Genomic DNA, 22,299 nt, shown 5'->3' with positions numbered 1-22,299 from the left:
AAAAAAATAAATAGAGTCCTTGAATGCATTTCGGATGCACCGAGTACAAGTCAACATCCCCGATTTCGGCCAGACTTCAAGCCATTATTTGAAAATAAGAACAGTTCACGTAAAGGCCACTTCCCAGGAAGCATGGATGGGGAATTAATGTTGTACATACCTGTTGTAAAAAGATGTTCTCTTTGTCTAGTTGATTTCACTTTCTTTGCTGTTGTTTCTGTACGTTTTGGGTTAAAGTTTGTTTCCGCAATGCTTTGGAGCAGTTTCTCATAGTCTATACATGCGCTGTGCTACAGTTATTTATAGGACCTATGGATACATTTCTCCTCGCCCCTTCCCACATCCTCCTCCCTAGTTATGACACCTTGCGATGTGAAAATCCAACCCCAGCAGACTTTACGTTCTTTGTACCACCTTCGCACGTGACTTGTAGTGCTTTATGAAATATACATCAACTTAAAGCTGTTTGATAATGATAACAAAAGTATTTTTGTCCTTTATTTTATTTTGTTTGTTTGTTTGTTTGTTTGTTTGTTCTTAAGCCGAGGTTGTCTTCCGTGTCGCCATCCCACTGCTCTACCAGCGGGCCCTGCCACGATCATGGCCTTTTTCCTTTGCCATTATAGCCAATCATACGCGTTTGTCGAGAAGGATCTGTTGGCTAACACATCTTGTCCAAGGATGCAGGTACCTCCGATTAAAAGTCAAAAGCCTTATATTCACTGTGCCCACAGTATAGCCGCACTCATCCCGAACTCTTTCCCGATTAATCCGTTTCAAAATCTGCACTCATCTTGAAGACTGTAAACAATTAATTTTGCGTCTGCGTTTGTTTGATTTTTTTTTCTTTTTCCTTTTTGAGATAAGATGTATTACATCAAGGCATGTACGTCTAAATGGTGAGTCCCTAGAATTGTCCATGTTTTCCTGTTGATTGATTTGGGGGAAAATCTTGCACTAACACGCAATAGCGTACCTGTTCTTACTGCTCTAGACTATAATTGTGCTCAGTCTCGTTTTCAACAATTCTACATAGCACTTGACTTCATCCTCGTTGACTTCGTGTTTGTGAGGATGGCCAGTCAATCCCAGCCAAACTTCACCCTCAGTCTGTAGCTGTACGATATTGAGCAAAGTATGGAAGCTGAAATATAATTTAATTTTCATGGTCAAAACATCGTTTTCTCTTTTGTTTTACAATCTGCATAGAGTAATCTCTTAAGCTCTTCAAACAGTACTTGATTGTAAATCGTATAAGAAAGCTTGGATGGCCTTATACATGTACATTCCTGTCAGCCATAACTATTTGCACTCATGAAAAGAATGTAATTGTAATTTCCTCTTCCTAACAGGGTGATTGTGCTGATTCCCAGTAATGACGCTGGCAGCCATTCTTTCTATAAAGTACCGTTTGTCATTACTCGATGACATTGCGGCAAGTCTTGCCAGAACAACTGCGGTAATTGCTTCATAAATCCTTATATTAATGACATGGTCATTGTTGTATATCCGTTTTATATTACATGATTGTGTTACCGTATGAATGTGACATTTATCTCATCAAACCCTCAACTTCATCCTCATTGCTGTGATGAAAAAAAAAAGTTTTGGTCCTTACTTTTCCTATCTTACGTGCCATGGATAATGGAACTATATTACTTTCTACGATGGTCACTAAACTATTATTAATCGCTTTGCTCTTATACTGTTCTGAAACCTACCACTAACAACACTCTGAAGGGAAAGAAAGAAAAATACATAAAGTTAGCATTCACCAGACTGTATACATCCATACTTGTTCATTTCATTTTGACAGACGGAGGCTCCAATCGGTTTTGGCATGCTAAAATAGAATATTTCGTATAACAGGAAAGAATACGACAAATATTACTCTTACTTCCTTTCTCGATTAACAAATGTGATACGACAAAGTTTTCAAGAGTGCATGATATATTGTAACCTGAGGTCATTAAAATTTTAAGTCTACGACTTTGGAAAACACACATTTATTTTGGAGCTATCTATTGGTGGTTCCCTCAACAAGAGAAGGTGAATTTTACATTACTTGTTGAACTCTCGTGGATGGTACTTTCTGTTAATTTCCTAAATTACAATTACAATCACTTTAATAACTCGGAAGGTTCTCATCTAATGGTTGAAGGACAATCTTGTTATACAACCGATTCGACAAACAGCGGATCGCTTTCATGTGCGTTCTCCGCATTAGGACGAAGTTCATGAAACACTTACTTGAAGAGGACTGTGCTTACTCAGTGGAAGAAAAAAAAAGATAATTATAATGCAATGAAAATGATGAGGATTACATCCCGAAATGCCGGAATTGTTCACGAGAAGTTTTACAAAATATGTTTTACAAACACAACAACAGGAAGTTAGAAGCGAAATCTCGTCATGATCTGATATTCGTAAGTGTCTTTTACGTAATATGCCCTTGTAATAAACAAAGTGATTAAAGGTGGCACAATTTTGCCTTAGTGACAATCAAGATGTTTTTTCCCTTTATTACCTACCTACTGTGCCATTTCAGCAGGACTAGCCTCAGTTGCCAGAAGAAATGTCATAGCTATAAATATTTATATTCATCCGTCGCCACTATCCTGATTACCATCCCAAGACGTAGCTACTAAAGCAAAATAATAACAATAATAATAATAATGAAAAAAATAACAAATGTAAAAGATAAACATAATGTAATTTGTCCAGGGAAAAGTTTTTTTTTTCGCAGTGTCAAAATTTGAAAACATTAGAAAATAGAAACGTTTGGCTTTCGTAAGGTATGTTAATAAGGTTTACGCAATGAGACCCCACAAAGACGTAAATAAAACCAAAACAAACAGCAGACCAGCGGGTCATAACGCTCACCCAAGAAGCACACTTTGTCTTCGTGGAAATTATTCATTCCTATGAAAATATTTTAAAAATTTTGAGATTCAGGGACCCCTCAGATAGAAGGGGGACAATCATTATTTACACAAAAAATACGATTCTCTCTTATTCATGATTCTTTGCTCGAAATCTGGCCGCTTGTTTTCAAAAAGATGAAAATACCAAACTTTAAAAATGGCTAACAAGGGGAATTCAGCCCCCCCCCCTTCCACCCCCATCCCCACCCTATGGGACACCACCACCATTCAAAAGTTGAAGAATGGAAGATTCCCTCCTTTGATTCCTGACTTGTTAGCTGAAAATTCACCCACTACATGTTCTGCTAACATTGCTGCATTCACTCAACCCACGCATATTGTGGTTTACTTTGTCATTCAAAGAGATGGCAGCGTAACGACAAGTATGATTATATATGTATATATATATATATATATATATATATATATATATATATATATACATAGATATATATATATATATATATATATATATATACATAGATATATATATATATATATATATATATATATATCGACCGTGCATTACAAAACCAACGAAAAGACGCATGCCCTGATTTTGCGTAAGGACCTGAGATAGATGAAATGTGTCAACCTAGACAATCTTGAATTTTCATGTTTCCTGAAAGAGCAAGTCTTCCACTACATTATTCTTTGGGATCATAAAACAAATTAAAAGCAATGTTTCTAGCAGTTCATCTAGAACATTTTTTTTGTAGAAATATTTGATTGGATTTGTCTTAAAGGCCCTATTTTATTTTATTTCTAGAGAATCCTTTAGTCACTTTCAACTCTAATGATTTTTGAAAAGATAATGCTACTGCTTTGAAAGTTGGTATGAACAATGTATAAAATATTTGTAATAGATATTTGATAATGCTTGATTTCACCTTACATAATCTGATTATCACTTCATTGTTGTTTCTATGGTTTTAAAATATCCTCTTTTTTGTGTGTTCTATGCATTGTACAGCTAGTTCAAGGTGGCATTATTAAGCACTCGAACAGACGCTTTCCTACGGAGCCTCTTTTCTCGATAAACACTTTTCCAGAGTGTGTGCTTTCTCTCCAATGTATAAATATGTTAGGAGAGTTCATTTTGGTTGAGTTATATATCATTTTTAAGCTTAAAGTCTGTTCTTGCAGAATTCGTTCTTGATTCAAAATCTTCTTTAACAACTAAAGATGTTAATTTGTCATTCAATATAACGTGTATTCTTTGTTCATACAATACTTCCTGCTGCTGAATTATTTCACTATGAAATCCGTTGGTTTTGGTGTCAAGTAGATATGTGGTGATTTATAAAGGTATATAATAGGCGCATAATCACAGTGAACCATATAAATTCCAGAAATCTAGAAAACCAAGAAAAGACTATTTTATCATGATAAGATCATACAATTTACTTCTGAAAGGCTTTATCAAAATCAGACATGCTATCCTCAGCTGTATTTACCAAGATAGTTAGGACAGTATCTTGGTCTCTTGTAATCACCCTACGGCGTGTCCGTAGTTGATTGCACAATATTTTTGTATAATTATGATGATACATTTTTCCGCAGTCGTCTGCGCTTGACAGCTTTATGTGGTACGTTCTTACAGATTGTAGAGTGAGTGTATTTGTTTTTATTTATTTTTGGTATTTGGTTTTTGGTATTATTTTGGATTGAATTTTAATTTTCTGTAAAGTGTGTGTTTCGAAACATCCGTACTATTATTATTGTTATTATTATTATTATTATTATTATTATTATTATTATTATTATTATCATTAGTATTATTATTTCGTTATCATTATTATCATTGTGTCTCTATGTATATATTCAAAACAAACAACATTATAATTTGGATTTAGGAAATTAGCCGAAAAAGAAGAAAAAAAAAACCAACTGGAGTAGCTACAGTACAGTACAAACAACGTTGAATCTAGTAATCCCCATTGGTTTTAAATTTATTTCGCCGTATATGCGTCCAGTCTTTCCATATATTTAAATTGTACCAAAGAATTTAAAGTAAAATTTCGCTCTTGCGTTCATAGTTATTCGATGTGCTTCACTTCATATTACATAACGGCGAGAAAGTGGAGTGATTATAATCATATGTGTGTTATTAATTAACTTTCATTTCATTTCATTTCATTTCATTTTTATTTCATTTCCGACCAAAGCATATAATATGACAATTTCATATAAACAATTTAAGTACAATGTAACTTTTACATCAGACGGAAATTCAATTTGGGTACACTATTGGAATGAATTACATCTCTATGCCTGTTGATTGACAGTCGTTAATGCATTGCTTTAGCAGAAATGATGTTCATACTTCAAAACTATGCACTGTCCAAGAGCACGAACCTGACAAGATCCTGATGATATTGAAAGTAAATAAAGAGATAAGATTTCTAAGGCGAACACTTACAACCGAACATCATGCATGGTAATATAAGCACACCCGATTATTTCTTGGATAGCCTAGGAATTCTATTTTCTTTGCCCATTTTACCACTAATAAATTACTTCAAAAGAAATAGAGTAAGGGACAAACACATCCAAAATGTGTCTCAATTCGTAGAACAGCACTGATTGTACGTTTTATGTAGTCATTGGATTAGAAGTCGACGGATTACTTGGTATGATGCCTTGTCAATGCTTGCATAAGAAAATAAGAAAAAAAAAAACAAACAAACAAACATGAGTTTAATCACATGTTTACTGCGGTTCATCAGGGAAAAAACTACCGGAAAGTTTACAAGATGAAGCAATAACCTACCCCGTGCAAAGTCGATACCATGTGCAAACATGACTTTGCCACGAACAGGAGCATTGAATAACTGCAAAAGTTAGAAGGGGAACCATTTAAGAAATATCATTAGATTCGGATACAGAAGCAAAATAATGCCCTATTGTGGCAGATTGTCAGACCATAAAAAAATAGACTCTTGTCATAGTTTCTGACAGCAATCAAGGGCTGATGATTACGTAATACTCAATTTTTGCAAGTACCCTTTTCAGACAAGGTGACACACATGTTGCTGCGATTTGAGAGGAGTCCATTTCCTCTCACAAGTAATTAATCCGAATATGTTCTTATAATGACTCGTCTCATCCGCACGGATGCTTGATGTAGAACTACCAAGTGTGATCAATGGTTACTGCCATCACAGAAAATTTGAGCTGTCTCTCCCCTGAAAGCAAGAAGAGGCATCGACGGTTAAAGAAGAAGAAAGGGAAGAAACAAACAAAAAAGTATTCTTTACATTTGCCCGGAAACCTGATAACCAACTGGAGTAGCTACAGTACAGTTGTCGATATTGTTAATGGTGTATTTTTTTTTTCATTCAGAGCAATATTTTGGGAAATCCAATAATCACTTGTATAATATATAATTACATGTATACACACAATGTAGGCAATAATTTCGGTATTTTTCCATTATTTTTTTCAAGCTTTCACAAAAAGGGGGGGGGGAAGAGTGCTTTGCAAAACGTTGACAAAATCCAGGTCACGTCAGCAAAATTAATATTTATTGCTGTATTATGTAATTGGTATTTTACGAGCACTATAAAGTGACTTGTAAGTTAAACACAATACACACACTCACACTCACACACACACACACACACACGCTGACATATCTGTGCTGTGTGGTATACTTACGTCACTCAGACCAATCGTTTGTTGTAGGCAGTATTTCAAATTATCCCTAAAGTTAAGACCACAGAAACCTGGAATTCATGATCATGTTTTCACAAATATTAAAGAACAAGCGATTGAATACCGAACAAATGAGACAGAAATACACCACTGAATTCTAAATTCCGCAATCACGAGAGACATTGTCCAAAAAGGGGACAAAGGATTCCGGCAAAAGAAAAAATTAAAAATATATATATATTCTCTAAGAAACAAGAAGACATGGCGTTTAAATTACCGTTTGATCATAATTATAATGACCATATTATCTTAATATGTATCCATGCACTAAAGAAAATGAAAACCTAATTCTTTATAATGTTCAGGGGTTATTTTATCGATTCTTCTTAAAATAGATATATAAATAAATGAATGAATAAATAAATAAATAAATAAATTAAAAAATAAATAAATAAATGAATAAATAAATAGATAATATCGATACGTAGGTGAGTTTCTTAGTCTGCTATAGGTGTTCAGTCATCTATCACTCTATCAATAGTGGCAGTCCTTCTTTGGATGCATAATTTCGTACTGGTAATTTTGCAAATTTGGTAATACACGTACAATATATTTTAGTAATGGAATTAACGTACACATTTTTTTTTTTCTCCTTTGAGTCATGTAAATTATATATGTTGATGTTTCCGCAGATATTACTGGAAAAAAAAATGATTCATGTTTGAAATTTTGTTGAAAAAAATCAAACAAACTAACAAACAAACAAATTCAGATGTACAATTGGCAGTACTGTACAAGAAAAAATGTCTAGTATCTGTCCTCTGTATGAACCTGATATCGAAAAAAAAAAAAAAAAAAAAAACAACATTGCCAGCCATGCGCGCACCACGTGTCAGATGAAGTTGTTTTCTGATACTGATTCTTAAAAAATACTCATTAGCCTTAATAAATCGTAATCCCGAAGCTAAATATAACGTCAATAGCTGCCTTCCTTGGGCTGTTATCCCATGCCCTGTATGCGGGAATACGACGCGTGTGGTGTGACTGCTTCAGCTGATAATAGCAGCGAAATTTACTTTCCCCTTGAGCACAGTGTTGAGCACAATCTCCAAGCAATCTCTGCTTTCTGTATTATTGGTGCCATTACATTTTAAAAAGTCACAAACATCTCCCGCTTGACATTTGCCGTAATTTTCTCCTCGACAAAGACGTCATTTGATACAGAGGGATGTAGGTCCCTTTTATGTTTATAAAAAGACAAGGGTTGGCAAGAGAAAGGAGAAGAACAAGTAATACTGGTCACAATTGCGTAAAAATGCCAAGGTTTTATTTCCAAGAAACTTCACTTCTGGGCATACTAAGGTCTAGTTACAACGTCAGCAATAGCAAGGCATGTAATTGGAAAATTTAAGAGTAAGCAGGTACTGTATTTGACGAGTTTATAGAAGAATCAACAAAACAAATAACAAGGTTGGTAAATTTAAAAGTTTTAGCTTCTACCAACCTTTAATTGCATTATATTTAATTGTATTTATTATTATAACAAGGTTGGTATACGGCTGGCACTTTTTGGACAGTATTGGTGGTTATTTTCGTTAAGAATTGAATTGCAACCAACCTTTTGTATCACCGACGACTTGCAACACAGTGTCATTGTAAAAGCTCTGCTACTTAGGTAGTAGATCACTCTTTTCCACCGCTTTCCACAAAACTATGATTTTTTTCCTCGATTTCTAATCATCCGTTTGTGGTATACTTTATGACTTGCATCTCTTTTCTATTGTTTCACAATATCATTTTGACAAATGTTACTTTGTGTTTTGTATTTATTCTTTGTTTTGTTTGATGGAAATAGAGTACCATTGAATGGAATTCATTTTTTTTGTACTATGAAGGGCAAGGAGATCTTTAGTTTTCAGATACAAAAGAATGACAAATAAAAAACAATGAAAATGAGAACGATAGAATCGATAGTAAGACTAGTATAATACACTGCACTTATGTTCTGTATGATTATAATAACTCCTTTTTATTTGCTTGTGTTGGAGATGGAAAATGAATGAATGAATAAAGGAATGAGTAGTAAAAGAAATTATTGAAACATAATGTCTATCAACAATTTCATGGATTTATTGACTAATCATGAATGGTCCCAGTGTTTATTATGTAATGTCTGATATGTTTATACGGTATGAATATTATATAATGTAGGGCACGGAGTTTCGGTTCATAGCTGCAGCTGCAGCACTTTCAAACAAAAAAAAAATACAAACGATGTAAACTGCAAATATGCAGAAGAAACATTAAACTGATTATAGATAAAATCATTAAGATAAGGAATTCATGTGTTTGTTCAAGATTTTGTATGTTGTTTTTTTTTTCTTTTAATTATATTTTGATTCCCCCTCCCCCACCCTCTATGCAAACCTATTAAATAAAAGAATTCACTTCACGTGAAAGACTTTGCGTTTGATTTTACATGACCATTGTGTATATATATATATATATATGTATATATATATATATATATATATATATATATATATATATATATATAACATAAACATACATATGTGTGTGTCTACATTTCAGCATTCATATTTTAGCGCATAGCAATATCTGTACCGAGACACACACACGCTTCACTATCAACCTCCCTGTCACTTGAATGAGAGGTAAAATTGAATTCAGTGTCGGAGTATTATTCGCGACTGACCTTTTCGCCGAACAGTTGATGACCTGTTACATGACAATTTTTCCATGAATAGAAACAAATATCCTCTATGCTACTCTACTACTACATTGAATGAAATATGTGGAAGTGGGCAATAAAACGCTGGTTAGTTCCAGTTCTCTCCCATAACGTGATGAAGTGTATTTACAAAACGAAATGATGTATCACCTTGGTAAAATTAGATGAAATGAAATGTTTCTTATTTCTCTCCTCCCCCGCAATCATAGCAATCCGCAGACACAAAGGTAGATCTAATTCATAAATGCATCTCATGCGGAGCAATATTCGTCTGTCAAGTGCCATCCATCCAAGAATAGATGCTGATTAACATGTTTGGCCTTGTCGTTGGGAACGCTTTCCCTTTGAAATGCCGCTGAATCCAAAAAAAAAAAAAAAAAAAAAATATTCGACCACACGCAATAAATTGGCCAAAGTGACGACTGCCTTGTAGTTAACGGTCACAAGCTACAACAACAACAAGAAAAGGAGAAAAACAGGTCAGGTGCAAGTTGAAGCTTTCAGGTCGATGAAACCCGCTAGTCTCTGCGTGGGAGCCGGGACACAGTTGCTGAGTGCTTTCGTCAAACAATGAATTGGGGGCATGTCGATGGGAAATATAGTTAACAACATTGATAAAGGCGATGAATTCCACCTTTCCTTGTATAGTAGGTATAATTCTTATTATTTTTCACGGCAGAGGTCATTCATATCTTACGTTATAGGCCTACTTGTGTTCACCTTTACATTAACAAGGACGATCAATAACCAGTCTTGTTTTCTTGTCTTTCCTTTTATATTGCTCCTTCTCTCTTTTTGATTTCACTTTAAGGGATGTGAACGGTAGACAAAATAAATAAGAAGGAATTGTTACGTGAAGGTTACAGCAGTAATAATGCCAGTCTACGACGGGAGTCACTGTTTCCTTCATGAAATGATATAGTCAGATTTTTTTTTCCCCAATTTTCCATTAGGAGACATCTTGATGGAGACATCTTAACTTCTATCTCTTGTAGAGAATAATCATAAAAGGGGAATTCAGTTAAACGAGGTCTTTCTGTTCTGTGAGCGATTCCCTTGAAGTTACGCAATGATACGGAATAGGTACGATTGTGTCTAGTAGATCATTAGTGTACAACGCAGAGATACAGCACAATGAAGTGATTTGATGTTATGGAGTCACTTTGCAATCCACTGTGGGTATTGTAAGAGGTAGATAATATTTTATTTTTTCATTTCCAAGGCAAGGATAAGAATCTCAATATCCTACTTAAGGCAACGACCAAGTGTTTATGATGTTTAAAGTATTGCGTGTATATAATATTATCATAATGAAAGCATTATAATACAATACCCACTTCAACATTGTTACAATCACATTCAACTCAGTTAAATTTCAAGTGAAAATACAGGGGTCGCAGAGACACTATTAAGTTAACCCTCATGATAATATAAAGAATAGGACTGTGTTGTCATGGCATGGTTCTTGTAAGGGTCTCAAAATCACGGTACAACCTCCTCAGAGTAGACAACATGCTATATTCAAATATCTCCTATGATTCTCTTCAGTTGTGCTATTCAGTAACAGATTGAATAATCATTATCAGAGCCTGTAGATTACCAATTGTAAGATGAAGTGATGAAGAAAAAACATTGCATGTAACTGCGCGAAACTACTTACAAAGATTGAACTGTCATGTAACTAAAGATCATATCATCTATTGGTTCCCATCCACATGCATGAGCTGGTACAGTCATGGGTCGGTGCAGTTTAAGGTTAGAAGTTGGGACAGAGTAGGAAAAAGTGTTGCCTCGTTCTTTCAAAATAGACACATTAATCAGTGGTTTGCTTTTCGGATCATACCCCTGGAACGATTTCCTGACAATTTGTGTGTTTACCCCAAAACAGTTTCTCAAGTTGAACGCATGTTTGCTGTCAATGATCGGTATAACACACTTAATAGTTAAAGGGATGGTACAGTATTGGTGGAGATGAGAATTGGGTATTTAACCTTTTGCGAGATACCAAGAAAACACTAATGATATAGTACAGAGCATACCATTTTAAGAGGAATTCAAAGTTTATTTGATGAAAATTGGGTTTGGAATGACTGAAACATCCAAAAACAGAGTAAAACAAAGTGATCGTAATAAAGTGTTGGTCCCACACTTTATTAAAATCGCTCTTTTTTGGATATCTCAGCCATTTCAAAACCAATTTTCATCAAATTAACGTTGAATTCCGCATATAATTACATGCTCTGGTATTTCATAAGAGGTTTCTCATTATCTCACCAAAAAATGTTAGAAACCTGAAATTAGGTATCCACCAAAACTATACGATCCCTTTAAGCTAGAATAATGACAATTACAAGATAGCGATGTAGATAAAGAAAAATGCTATTTTTTTTTTTTCTACCATAAGTTAGTATACCTCAATGACTGAATGTCATACACGCTCAGGTGCATAGCCTGTGTATTATAAATGCCTTGCAGTGGTTTGCGTATTATAAGCTGCGATTACACCATGTTTCCGGTGGACACGGCGTCGCCGTTAGCTCGAAAAGTAGTGCGCCGTGGGTACATAGATGAGACATTCTCTTGTCCCCCCCCCCCCCCCTTCGCATTCTAGTCTTCTTCGATTCAGTCTTAACCCCCGTGAACATATTGCTATCAGACACTGTTCTCACGGCGTCTGGTCAGGCTAGACTATCAATATTTTTTTTTTTCAGTCGCGTCCCGCTACGGACAACCTCCAAGTTTTGTTACTGCCTATTACGTGCCGCCCCTTTCGTTACGCTCACCCCGTTTTATCGCTGCATACAAGATTCCTCATTGTCATGAGCATCATTCTTGATGGACTTCAGCGCTTTATAAGAGGCCACTATCATTATTATTATTATCATTATTATTATTATTATTTTATTTTTATTTTTTTTTTTTAGCACCGGGACTGCAGTGGCATCTTCTTCTCTTTTTATTATGACAGTCTAAAAATCTGACACGGCATCCACGGCAATCACGGCCTGTCGAGTTTGTCTTTCCCGTTTTAAGGCGTTGTTTCAAGTCCATCCCTTTTTGTCCACGGTGACCTGAAACGGGGCTGCGCCGTGGTCGCCGGGAACATGGTGTAAACGCAGCTTGCTCTGTTCGGTTCGCTTAAATCTGGTGCTGGCGCTGGGAATCTTTCGAAAATACATTATCTACTTCGGATTTTTAATCAAATCACAACTTCACAAATAATGACGATAATGATTCAAATGCACAGTACTTGGTCGGGCGTTAGGAAATTTATTCCCCATCCGTATTTTCATTTCCAATATAACATTAAACATTTTTTCCATGCAATTACACACACACAAAAAAAAAATGTACAACAAAAATCTACAAACATACATAATATATGACATTACTTGTTCAAAATCGTTAACTACTGGAAGAGAGAGGCAAACGTAGAAGACAGGTATGTAGAAATGTGGGCAACTCAAAGTGAACTTTAAAAAAAAAGTAAAATAACGGAAGCACACACACCAACACAAATGAATGAATGAATGAATGAATGAATGAATGAATGAATGAATGAATTTTTATTTATTTATTTATTTATTCAGTCTTCTTTAAAAACAGGGTAGTCTTTTCAGAGCCAAAAGGCCTGCTTTTAAAAAGAGCCCTGTTAACATAAATATAACAATTACACATCGAAAACATATTTGCATAAGTGTAAACAAAAAAAAAATAATTACATGAATGAATGAATGAACGACTGAAGGAAGGAAAGGCCATTTGTGAGGAAAACGGTGATCCGCAGCACATGCGGAGCTATCTGCAGACATTATCCACATGAACATTTACTCCATGCATGCCAATGAGACGCCAATCAATGGCTTTCGTACATCAGACGAAATGTCGCCCTCTGTAGTTTTCCTCCTCTTCTTCTTCTTCTTCTTCTTCTTCTTCTTCTTCTTCTTCTTCTTCCGTCCCCCTCCCCCCCCCTTCTTCTCTTTCTCTCGCCCTCTCTTTAATTCTACAGTATCCATTTTGAAATTGTCATGTATTCGTCGATTGCAATGTCTATCCATCAACATGTTTCATGCACCTACGTAATTTTCTAAAGCTGAGCATTTAAAGAAAACTTCCACGAAATAGTAAGTTGGACAGAAAGTCCAAAGTGGAGCATAGAATGCTAATGCTTTATCTCAAATGGGGGGGGGGGGGGTTGAGAAGTAGCGATATACACCATGAATCATTTCCTTCAACTCGGTGCAATGCACGAAAATGCCCCCAAAATGGGGAGATTCATGTAAAAGACGTCTCCTGCTCAGAAATTGGGAAAGAGTGTGATAAAATTCAACTAGTGCAACGAAACATAATGAAACTTATCAATAAAACTGAACGATTCTTGCCCTTAACCCCCCCCCCCCCATACACACACACCGTCCTGCACAAACACGCGCGAACGCGGTAATAGTAAGTTATTGTCTTTTTAGGGTACGTGTATCTCTATTCTCGCCCATCATGCACTAAAATTTATGCCTACAATACATGAGTTAGTATGTCGCCCTCTGTCGGCACATACCTGCGGACTTGTTAAAGTCAGTTATCTCCCCCTCTCTTTCATAGTCTCTCTCTCTCTCTCTCTCTCTCTCTCTTTCACTTCACTGTTTGTTTATTTCTTAAACGATATATATATATATTTTTTTTTAGGTTAGTTCAATAGTGATGACACTGATATGGCCATCAGCCGGACTACGGGGTGCTGTCATATCTTTTATAACACTCCTTTCCCTGAAAGTCTTGCCTTTTTAATAGCTTCAACATGGTCGGAAACTCTACTCGTATAAACAAAGGAAGGCATAAGCTGTCGTTTGTGAATCTCTTGTATCATTCTATGCATGGATTATAATTTGCAAATAATTATGAAAATGTTCCTTTTGAGTCAATATGTGAGAAGAATCCATAATTATTTCTATTCAGTACTCGGCCTACATCATCACTTTCATTCGACACATCATTCGCCGTTTTCGCATCCTTTTAAAATTGTGTATGAAAAGGAAATCTGAGAGACAATGGCTGGGTTATGTTGTCACTGCGGATGCGGACGCACGGGCCTCACAATGTGTCGATGAGTAAACAGTTATAAACACAACAAAATCAATGGCGGATGCGGTGTTTCCACGTGGCAAGATAACAGGAGAGTTTGAATAGCGCCTCCCCATCTCATGTGACAATTCAATAACATGCCTATTCAAGGCGCCTATATTTGATTACGACAAACATGATTAGATTATGCAGGGTGACTTGTCGGTTTGCCATTTCGGCCATTCTAAGTATCGCGAGATAGAAGGACACTTGAGCTACGGGGCAAATTTGATTTTTTTCTCGTGTATGTAGGGAGCTCTATACCACCTTAATGCGAGGGAAATAAAGTTTTACAATTAAAAAGGAAGTATTTCCCTCTGTTTCTCTCACTTATATACTCTCTTCTCTTTTCCATACTTTTCTCCTCTTTTCCTCTTTGTTAGTCTTTCTGTCCTTATTTCCATTATCATCCTCTTTTTACCCAATACTCTTTTCCTTTCCATAGTTGTTGTTTTTATTTCTTTCTCTTTTTTTTTCCAGTCAACGTGTTTCCTTGTCTGACAAGAAGCTAGTCACGCAGTTTACACCGACGGGAATTGAAATAGAGTTACGTAGTAGTAGAAGGTTGTTTCAGCATTTCCAGCACTGTCTTGTAGGCAACAGAAGCACAATTATAATACTGTAATAATGATAATAATAATAATAATAATAATAATAATAATAATAATAATAATAATAATAATAATAATAATAATAGTAATAATAATAATAATAAATAATAATAATATTAATAACAATAACTATTATCACTGTTTATTGTTGTTATTATTATTATTATTATTATTATTATTATTGTTATCATCATCATTATTATCATCATTATTATTATCATTACTACTGCTACTACTACTACTAATACTACTACTACTACTATTATTATTATAGCTCCAAATTCATTCTGTAGAGTGCCCAAAAGGCACATATGCTCGAATATTTTGTAGTATATATTTATATATTTTTTGTTAAAGAATTATTGATTGAACCACATTCATACAAGTTTATATACTTGTGATATATGAATAGATTTTATTATTCCTTTTGCTTTTTTTTTCTGTGGAGTAATATGCGGTAACTTTTCGTGCAATATATTTTATGTTTAATTGTGATTTCTGATGCGGATGTTTTGTACGACGGTTCATTGTGTTTCATTTAGTTTGGAAGTATTTATGTGTCATTGCAATGTATTTTAGCAAAAAGGCCACGATTTTGCTTTTTTTTTTTTTACCAATCAAACCATTCTAATCATAATAATAGTTATGTCCCGGTCTCTGGATGCGTTATTTCCAGCCAGCTAGCACAGATAGTGCTCACTCTCCACTCGCTGGTGAGCATTCCAGCCAGTCGTTATTTTACAGGCGCGTACATGCTGATCATCCTACCGGGTAGGAGCAGTAATGTGGATAAAGTGCCTTCCTGAAGAGAAAACTTGACGGGCTTCGAATGGGCTCGAACCCATGACCCATACCACCAGTGACCACGCTCATGTGATTCAAAGACGTGCGCTGGTATGCGCTCGACCACTACACCTCCAATTCAACATTTTTAAAATGAAAGCAGTGCAGTGATGATGATGATGACGAGGAAGATCACGAGAACGATGATAATAACAACAATAATAAAGATGATGACAATGATGATGATAACATTATTGATAATAATAGTAATGATAATACGAATAATGATAATCATGACTTCGTCAGAAATGATAAATTACATTAATTGATTGGAGGAAAATGGTAAATGAGGATGTTGATATTGTCAGAATACCAAAAACAGTCACAACTGTAATAATACTTCACATCGCTATCATTATTATCACGATCACCGTACTCAAAATGTGATTTATGAAGTTGATTTCTTTCGCGTATTAAAGAGCGGTGCTCCTCAGACAGCATAGATTCCATTATTACGTTCCAAGCTTTGCTAGGTAACCGTTTATACATCTGGGTCAGGTGAGTCATTATAGGGGGCAAAAATCTTATCATGGGAGGCAATCGGCGACAACATTTGAAACTAAGATGCCTTATTTCTGCGTCTCAGAGTCTTCTCCCATACGTCATCACGTTCGAACAAAAGAATGGATGTTACAAACAAGTTAGTCGCAACAGATATACAATATGAGGGAACTTCTGGTTGTTTTGTGTTGCATGAACATGTGTGTGTGTTTCTTTTTTTGCGCCCGTGTGTGTGTGTGTGTGTGTGTATGTGTGTGTGTGTGTGTTTGTGTGTGTGCGTGTGTGTGTGTGTGTGTGTGTGTGTGTGTGTGTGTGTGTGAGTGATCAGGGGGCAAACACCATTTGCAGTATGGAGCAGAAAAGAAGAAGACTGATTTACGAGGTAGTTCGATCCTTCCTTGCGATCAATTTGTGACGGTCATAGCGTGGCGCCCTTCCATGTTTCAACTTGATGGTTATACCGCGACTGAAAGACGAATTAAGCAATCTGGGAATATGAAGGGATATTCGTTCTCCTTCCCATGGCTAAAACAGTCCACAAATTTTAACCAGACTTTAAAATCGGCTCGTGTTGGGATTCGATTTGTATTTTCGACAGGGTGATCTCGTTTTCAGTTAAAGGGGTTGATAAGGAATATGATTTCTCTGTCCCGCCTGTCGTCAAAATAAAGGAATACAACCGTGTCGACTTGCGTGAAAACAAACGAGATTAAGATTTCTGTAGGAGAAAAGTGTTTCATGCCAGAGCTACTCTTCATATATAGAGAACATATTATATAAATTCTACCTTAGGTCAATTAAACATGATCGTTGGTATCAGTGGCGAGCTTTTCTGCATACAATTTTTAGCAGAAATATTAGTTTTATCACAACACACACAACTGAAGTAAGCATTCATTTATAAAATTTTGATTGCCTGCAATATATATAATTATCTAAATACATCATATATATTACCATATGAAAACAGAATCCCATCTTGTGCTGCGAATTTGCTGGTACATGTTTCGGGGACGTTCTTCTTTCCGTATACATCCCGATAAGCTTTGCCAGCAGCGAGTTTGATCTCCACAGCTGCACCTGCTATCAAGACCGATTTACTCCCAGAAAAAGAGTGAAAGAGAGAAAGATAGAGAGAAATAGATAGGTAGATTGAGGGAGAGAGAGAGGGAGAGAGAGAATATATATATATATATATATATATATATATATATATATATATATATATATATATATATACAAATACATATATAACCATATATATGCATATATATCACATAGAATAAACTCTAAACTTGCTTATTTTTTTTCTTCTCTTCTTTCCTTCTATTCTTTTTGTTCCGTTCTTATTGTTCTCACTTTATCCCTGCTTTATGCATCTGATGTTGGACGGATCTTACTTTGCTGTACGTGTGTGAACAACTAAGAATGGTAACCAGGTGTCGTGACTATGAAAAATACAGGGATCGCCGCGTCACAGATTATTATGTTTCCGTTTTTATGATGCACGCAGATGCCGACGCACTTTAAGAAGATTTTGACGTAAGACTGAATTCGGTTGGATTGTACCAGAGTAGAAAACGAATGTGACCCATCAGCAATCCCATTCCTTGCGGTGTCGTACCATCCCGCCTCCGGACATGCCGGAGGGGAATATTCTTGGTAGTTTAAGGAGAATGAAACCCCAATATACACGAGTCGTGGATTGAGTGAATACTACGACACGTCAGCAAAGTTTGAGAAAAATAGACGATCCTTTTAAAAGTTAAGAATAATTATTTCAAAGTTTCGGCGCAGCCATCGCTGGATAAGAAGACAATAGTTGTTGACTTCCTCATTGCGTGTATCGAAGAAAATCATAAAGACAATTAAAAACTGTTTCATTTTCTTTTAAAGGAATGTACACATTATCTCGACTTTTTCCTGCATGACATAAATATATTACGTGTAACATCATTCCCCATGCTTTTTGAAAGACGGAAGTCAGGCGGTCTTTCATCATGCTAGAAAAATGAAAATAATTATGTTAAAATTTCTTTACGTTTGCTTTATACTGTTGTCCATAAATATATAACGTCACAAAGTGCAGTAGTCTTCTCATCCAGCGTTGACTGCACCAAAATTTCACAACATTCAACTGTTCAACAATTCCTGAATATTCAACGGTGTCTCCGATTTTATTGAAACTTTCGCAGATGTGTTCTACTAATATTGCTGCATTCCTACAATTCACACGTTGCCTGTTATTTCGAGAAGCTTTCCTCTATTTACAGAGCCACCTAATTTTCTATGGTTCGGTGGTGCATCATTTCACTAGAACGTATACAATTCGTACTATAAATTATTTTTGTGAGGTAAAGGAAAGTATCTTTCATTTCGGTCCATATAGTTGTTAGCTTCACTTCCACAATCTTCTAAAGCTCTTTAGTTTAAATTTCGAACTGATTCTCGGATGAAATCGATATGAACGGAACACCGTGTCCTTCTCTGCATGTTAAAGTGCTTATTTCTTGTAAATTTTTCTCTGATTTTAGGTAGACGTCATGAATCCTGAGATTCGAATATGTATTACTCTATTAGTTACTCTGACTATGAATGCGTTCTGATTTTTTTTCCTACTTCAGATATCGCCTCTGCTTTTGTAACTTCAAGACCGTATTATAGCAAGTACAGTGGGAGAAACTTTCGAGATAAAGCCGGCGGCAAAGATGCACGAAGATTGTGTGTTTGTAGTTGTTACGAAAGATCGTTGGATTGAAAACTTGGATTGGATGGAATCCATGTCAGTGTGGATATCATGGAGCGCCAGGTGTCGCATGGTCCCTTTCGTTACGAAATCAGTCGCTTCGTCGACGAAATTGTCATTTCGTGGACGAAATGATCATTTTATAACTAATTGACAACATTTCGTAAACGTCGACGAAATATCATTTTGTTGTCATTTCAGAAGGAAATGATGTCATTTCGTAACATTTCGTTAACAAAATGAACATTTCGTTTAAAAAATGGTCATTTCGTCGACGAAATGACTGATTTTGTAACGAAGGAAATCATGCGATACTTCACGCCTCGTACGCTTCCTCCCTTTTGAGAGGGATCATCGAGAGCGGCCTTCGCCAATGTTCGTTTGAACCGTCCAAGGAACATATAATCTAATACCCAGCTCCCGTCAAATCCTGTAAACCTTAGAAGGGGTCGTGGATCTCATAGGATTCATTGAAGACACTTTATTTTTCTTTTTTCTTCTTCTTTTTCTTCCGGGGTGTGTAAGGTACGGACTCGCTTTCTCCGGACACGACGGATCGTCTTGTTGCTGCGTGAATGTTCGAAGCTTGTTCTCCTTTAACCTCCGGAGCATGCGAAGTGACCTCTCGCAGGAGATATCATCACCCAAACATGATGGCACCCCTGGGAGGCAGCAAGGTAGACTTGGGAGCCCTGGTTATGAAGATACCTCGGCAACATTTAGAGATACATCTCCAGCTACCTAACCGTCCTTGTTTTCCCCCGATACCCTATCTCTTAAAATCCCCCCTCGAGCGATGCGGTTGCGGCTTATCTCTGCATCTCATCTGATCACGTCTTCTCTCTCCGCTTTTTTTTTCTCTTCCACATCTTCTCCTCCTCATCCGCTTTCTCCTCTTTTTTCCCTCTTCTTTACTCATGACCACGTACATACGCACGCACACGTCACACGTGAAAAAGGAAAGGAGAGGGGGGGGGAGTGATGTCCTCTTGCAAGCCTTACGCTCCTATGAATCATTCTACCGCCTTTAAGTCACTACAGGGGAAATGTTACTGCGGGAGCGAGCGGCTTAAAGTCAGTTTCGGCTTAAAGTCAGTTTCGGAAGAGTCGGGGCGTATATTTGCTGTCACCATACACAGTTAGCTACACATCGTAACCCTAGTCGCGAGTTGTTTGCACGTAGCACGACGAAAGCTTCTTCAAGGGTAAATCATTTGTCGGGTGGTGAGAAAGGAGTGGATTAGTTTCGCTACTTAATGGAAACTTGGCACTGATCAAGGTCTGTCGGGCTTCTCCTGGGCCAGCACTCAAGGCAAAGATTTTGGTTATACCTCAAACAAAACAAAAAAACCGAACCGCCCCATGCCATTATGACGAATAATAACGAGGAATATTCATATCGCGACGCGCCCCAGAAACCAAAGCATGAAGTAATATTCAACAGTGCATTGTTTACATGCACCGCTGAAGTTGGGAAAGGTCGAGGATATAGCTTACCTCAGTTCTCTGCTTAATGGTGAGTGCACCCTCGGGAGATACGTACATTCCGTGTGCTTTGGCCGAACCCAAAACCTGTGGATCACCGAAGCTGTGAGTGAAATCAGAGAAATAGAAGTTTGTAATAGAGTCCTTCCAGTGCCGGTCAGACAGCATAAAACAAACCAAACCGAAAATTCTTTTGGCGCTTCGAAAGAGATGTCAGTGCCATGTGATCGTCTTCTATACTAGGTGCTACAAAAGCATTTCCCACTTTTGATCCTTAATAGTTCAAAAAGTATATATCAGATAGCACTGACATTGATATGAGCAATAGCTGAATTTAGTGTCCAATTTTGTTGGAGGTAATTTAAAAATGAAAGCATAAGCCAGTTTTATTGAATTCAAGATTTATTAAAATTTTTAAGTTGGGCTTCAGATTTTGAACATTGGGTCATTTGGTGTGTATGGGAGTGTGTGGTTAACACCCAGACAATGGTCCTGTAACAATGGCCAGGGTTTGAATGCTCTATTACATATTCATGAGAAATTCCATTATCACAGCTATAGTCTTTATTCATCCTGAAATGTAGTGTATGCAAGCACATGAAAGCATGTGCTTAACTTCAAGACCGTATTATAGCAAGTACAGTGGGAGAAACTTTCGAGATAAAGCCGGCGGCAAAGATGCACGAAGATTGTGTGTTTGTAGTTGTTACGAAAGATCGTTGGATTGAAAACTTGGATTGGATGGAATCCATGTCAGTGTGGATATCATGGAGCGCCAGGTGTCGCATGGTCCCTTTCGTTACGAAATCAGTCGCTTCGTCGACGAAATTGTCATTTCGTGGACGAAATGATCATTTTATAACTAATTGACAACATTTCGTAAACGTCGACGAAATATCATTTTGTTGTCATTTCAGAAGGAAATGATGTCATTTCGTAACATTTCGTTAACAAAATGAACATTTCGTTTAAAAAATGGTCATTTCGTCGACGAAATGACTGATTTTGTAACGAAGGAAATCATGCGATACTTCACGCCTCGTACGCTTCCTCCCTTTTGAGAGGGATCATCGAGAGCGGCCTTCGCCAATGTTCGTTTGAACCGTCCAAGGAACATATAATCTAATACCCAGCTCCCGTCAAATCCTGTAAACCTTAGAAGGGGTCGTGGATCTCATAGGATTCATTGAAGACACTTTATTTTTCTTTTTTCTTCTTCTTTTTCTTCCGGGGTGTGTAAGGTACGGACTCGCTTTCTCCGGACACGACGGATCGTCTTGTTGCTGCGTGAATGTTCGAAGCTTGTTCTCCTTTAACCTCCGGAGCATGCGAAGTGACCTCTCGCAGGAGATATCATCACCCAAACATGATGGCACCCCTGGGAGGCAGCAAGGTAGACTTGGGAGCCCTGGTTATGAAGATACCTCGGCAACATTTAGAGATACATCTCCAGCTACCTAACCGTCCTTGTTTTCCCCCGATACCCTATCTCTTAAAATCCCCCCTCGAGCGATGCGGTTGCGGCTTATCTCTGCATCTCATCTGATCACGTCTTCTCTCTCCGCTTTTTTTTTCTCTTCCACATCTTCTCCTCCTCATCCGCTTTCTCCTCTTTTTTCCCTCTTCTTTACTCATGACCACGTACATACGCACGCACACGTC

General features: G+C 36.8%; 1 protein-coding gene across 1 annotated transcript in view; it reads right to left on the bottom strand.

Moving 5' to 3' along the window:
- LOC140239210 (uncharacterized) overlaps window positions 1-22,299 on the bottom strand; it is a 40,046-nt gene that overhangs the window by 7,474 nt on the left and 10,273 nt on the right. The gene's annotated exons all lie outside the window — the stretch shown is intronic.

This window comes from Diadema setosum, chromosome 15, assembly GCF_964275005.1.
Source record: "Diadema setosum chromosome 15, eeDiaSeto1, whole genome shotgun sequence".
Classification (NCBI taxonomy): Eukaryota; Metazoa; Echinodermata; class Echinoidea; order Diadematoida; family Diadematidae; genus Diadema; species Diadema setosum.
The sequence above is the reverse complement of the archived record's forward strand: the minus strand, read 5'-3'. Positions and strand labels throughout refer to the sequence as shown.